We start from the raw sequence: 4,346 nt of genomic DNA on the forward strand, positions 1-4,346 counted from the left end.
CCACTCAGTCCAAATCCTAGCACAACTAGGTCAAAAATGCAGAAAACCAACCCAGAACCGTAATTGCAGGTTCCCAAATCACACAAAACTGTAATCAGTCCAATTCAGTCTATACAGGTCCAAATGCATTGATTCCAAAGGAATATGATAGCTAAGACATCAAGATACATTTCATCAGAAGACACCAACATCCAAATCCAAAGCAATTCCAGTCAAAACAGACGATTACAATCGCAGTTCACACATTCTGATCACCCAGAACAGCAACAGTAAAAATGACATATCTCATTCTAAAATACTCCAAATGACCTGAAATTTTGTAGACACCTCTAAAATGTCATTCCCTACAACTTTCATGTTTTGAGCTAAGGCCAATTCGGCCTCTATCTATGACCTAAAAATTCGGACAGAATGTAGCTTCAAGAACCCTAATTTTCCAGAATTTCTTCCAAACCCAAAATTGGTTGCAATTGTCCACTTTTTCCACCTTCTAGCTTCATTACATAACATTTCCAATCATCATACAAGGCCACAACATCATGATCACATTAAACCAGAAAATTCACCAATAAATTGTAAACTTCACCATTTCATCCCAAACCAAGAAATAAACCACAATTTCCAACACTATAGCCACCATTAGGCACAAATTCAACATCATTAGATATAGGAGGGTGTTCATATACCACTTACCAAGTAACCAAGAGAGAGGAAGATGTTGGACACCTTAAGTCTTCAAACAAACTTCACTAAACTACATACTAGCACCCAAGGGAGAAATTTTATGGAGTAGAATCTAAGTTATGTGGTTGGTTTTGGAAGATTGAGTGAAATGGAAACTAGAAAGTTGAAGAATTTCTTTCTTCTTTGCTCAAGGAAGAATCGGCCATGAAGGAGAAGAAAATGGCGATTTTTGAGCAATTTTTCAAGATATTTACTCAATTTGGTCAAAAGTCAAAAGTGTGAATAGTTGCCAACAAAGTCCAACCAATGGTTGTGTGACACATGTCACTCCATTAATGCAACTCTATCCTTTTGTCTCTTCAATAAAAATATCTTAACACTTTGTAAAATAATATCACTTAACATCTTGAAAATACAAAATTCCAACAAGTGGTTAAAAATATAATGCATTTACCGCACTAGCGGGTCCCACGTCCAAAATACGCTTTTAATTTCTCAAAACTAACCGATACTAGAAAAATCATTCGAAAACTATATTTGCTCATAAACTTTATCTGGGGAATTTTTCTAATCAAGAAAATGTAGAAAAGGCGGGTGTTTAAAAAATAAACCCTAGAAAAGTAAAAAATTTCCGGGTTCTCAAACTCATTTTTTTTTCGGGGCATCACACGATCACTCGAGCACGTGCTAGGAAGCTTAGAGAGTCATTTCAAGCCTTAGTTCGTGATACACAAGCTCTAGTTGGTGATACACGTAGTATTCAAGGACTTGATCATGAAGATACAACACTTTATACACTTATTCAAGTCATGGATGCAAGTGAGAATGGAGATCAAGGCATTGGAGCCGAGGATTAAAGAAGTTCGAGTTACTTGGTCGAATAAAGCACGATGTCTTGTTTAGTTAATATTTTCCAGATTGTTATTCGGATTTTAGTTATTAGTTTAAGGGTTAAAACAGTCATTGAGTTAGGAAATAATGTCCAGGTCATGTTGACCAAGACCATAGTCAATTAGGTTTAGGGAAGTAGCATCCAGTTAGGATTTTTGAGTCTTGTAAAAGGCTATAAATATAGCCTTTAGCCACCTTATTTTTTCAGTTTTTGAATACACGAAATTTCTAGCCAAAACTTGTGAGTTTTGCACTCTCTTTTCCTAGAGATCTTTGCTTGAATATTGAGAATTGCTCTTAGGTGTTCTCGGACTTATCAACCAATAAACCACCATTGGTTGTGGCGTCTTCTACCTAAAACCTTGGTTCACTCTTTTGTTTAGTTGTGGGTTGAGATTAAGTTCAATAGGTTCGCAACTACGCGGGTATGAAGGGTCAAGGACACCACATCCAACTTGAGTGTTCGTCTAGATCCAGGGCTACGTGGGATACGAGTTCATGCCAATCGTGGTGGGTATCAGCTTGGCATCAGAGCTAGTTAACGGTATCAAGTATATCTTTCCTTTGTGTTTTGTCATACGTTTTTCCTTGTGTTTCTGTCATACGTTCCTGTTCTTTCCTTTTTGTGTCAAAACAAAAACAAATATGTCCGTATATATCCTAGTTGTGCCGCTAGGGTTTTGTGTTGCGTCTTGGCTGTTCGAGTCTTATTTCCTTGCTGTCCGTGTCTTGTGCCTTGTTTGAGTTGTGTGTTCTCTTGTTCGTGAGGTTTTGTGTCAATCACGTAAAAAAAAAACAAAAACAAAAACAATCTGATTGTCACCTTTTCTTTAAATGCCTTGGCTGGTTTTGTGATGCCTCCACTTCTTCCTAAGGCGAACCAAAGGGTATCGGTGGGATGCCTGCCCAGCTCTCGCCAAGACTCAGTACAATTCCAGTTCAAACTTAAAGTACAATACTAACGATGAAATCGGAATAAAGGCATGAAGTCATTTCCATACATAAATATTCAATCTTACATCACACGTTTAAAAGTACATCCCCTTTCCAAAATATACAACTTCCCAAAAGGATGTCTAGACAAAATACATTCCAAAATTCAAATCCAAAGAGCCATCAAGTAGGCTTTTCCATAACTCCTTCCATTTCGGTTCCTGTTAAGGAAAACAAATCTAACGGGGTGAGCGGATGCTCGTGAGGCCAAGAAACACACATGCAGACGCGTAGTTCAAGTAACAATCACGATTACACAGTATGTATACAGTACAATCCAATTAATTGACATTTCAAGTAGGGAAAGTAAAACAGAAACAATTCAAGGATATTGAAGCTCTCAGGATCTAAGTTCCACTTGCTTCGCCAAACCTCGATCGAATACCTTCCCGCGATGACACTCAATCAACCGGGTCGGCATTTAATTCCGTAGAACTCCACTTACTTCACAGTTCCGTCCACCATACACCTCACCGGGCCCGCACTTCAATAAAAGGCACTACTACGCGAGTAGGCCAAGTAAGATCTCTCAATAGATCAATCTTACAGTTGTCTCATGGTTCACCAAACTCCTCGACCAAGCCCTTGCTGGCTCGAGTCGCAAGGTCGGCCAATTGAGATTTGGGCGTCCCCGCAGTTCAGTTATGGGTCGAGAAGATTCACTCCAACGACATTCAGTCATTCAATTTTAGTTTAGTCAATCAATTACAATTCAGTCATGAACAATTCAGTATTTCAATCAGTTAAAAGAGTACGAGTGTGATAAAGTACACACTCGACTCAACAATTATCAATCATTCAATACATAAGATGTAATTCACATAATTTCAACAAGTCATGCACTTGACACTCACCAATAAAAAATAAGGGAGTAGTGCTCAATCAAATGTTTTAGGCGTCCACCGTGAGGTCCTCCTGAAGGTCCCCTTGAGTGCCTGAGCAAATAATAATTGGCTATCACACACTATCACTTATAAATCCCTTGTTAACAAGGAAGATTGTACACTTGTACAATCTAAGAAAATATCATGAAAGAGAGCCTTAATTACTCGTAAATCGAGGCTCAAAAATGGGGTTTAATAACACAAGGAAAACTAATTTTTCCTCTTTGAAATCAAGTGTAAAATAGTCAATCAATATCGAAGGGTAGTGAAGAGTTTTAAAACCCATTTCCCAACAAGTTGGAAAATTTCAGTTTTAAGTGTCAATTTTGAAAAATCATATCTTGCACTCAGTAGGTCCAAAATTGGAAAACTTTGACCATTGGAAACTAGTTTCAAAGTACTAAAAGTTCCTAGAAGACACCTTTCCAAGATTCTAAACAGAAGATATTCAAATTTCAGCTCAAAGTGGCTGATTTGAACCTATAAGACGGTTTCAATCTTAGTTTTCGGCAACTTTGGAAATTCGGCAAAATTCACAGAAAGTGAACTAGCCTCCAAAATTCATAACACAATAAGAAGTCCAATCAAGCTTTCAAACACAACAAACGGAACTAAATTCAAAATTTTGAGCGTCAAGATATAGTAGCTCAAAGTTGGTAAATTTTCACTACTAAACCGTGAATTTTCCAGATTTGAAAGTAAACTTTGGGACATCATTTGGGTATCAAAATGGTCTTAGAACAACACCAAATTTGGTACAATTCAACTTCCATATAAGGACTACTCTATAAAATTTCATTTGAAAACTCGTATGGGAACGTAGTTAACAAAACTACCAAAGTTCAAGGAATTTCCAAGACAAATCTGTCTTCTTGTTTCCTTTTCCTTTTTCAA

Source organism: Coffea arabica, chromosome 10e (assembly GCF_036785885.1).
Source record: "Coffea arabica cultivar ET-39 chromosome 10e, Coffea Arabica ET-39 HiFi, whole genome shotgun sequence".
NCBI lineage: Eukaryota > Viridiplantae > Streptophyta > Magnoliopsida > Gentianales > Rubiaceae > Coffea > Coffea arabica.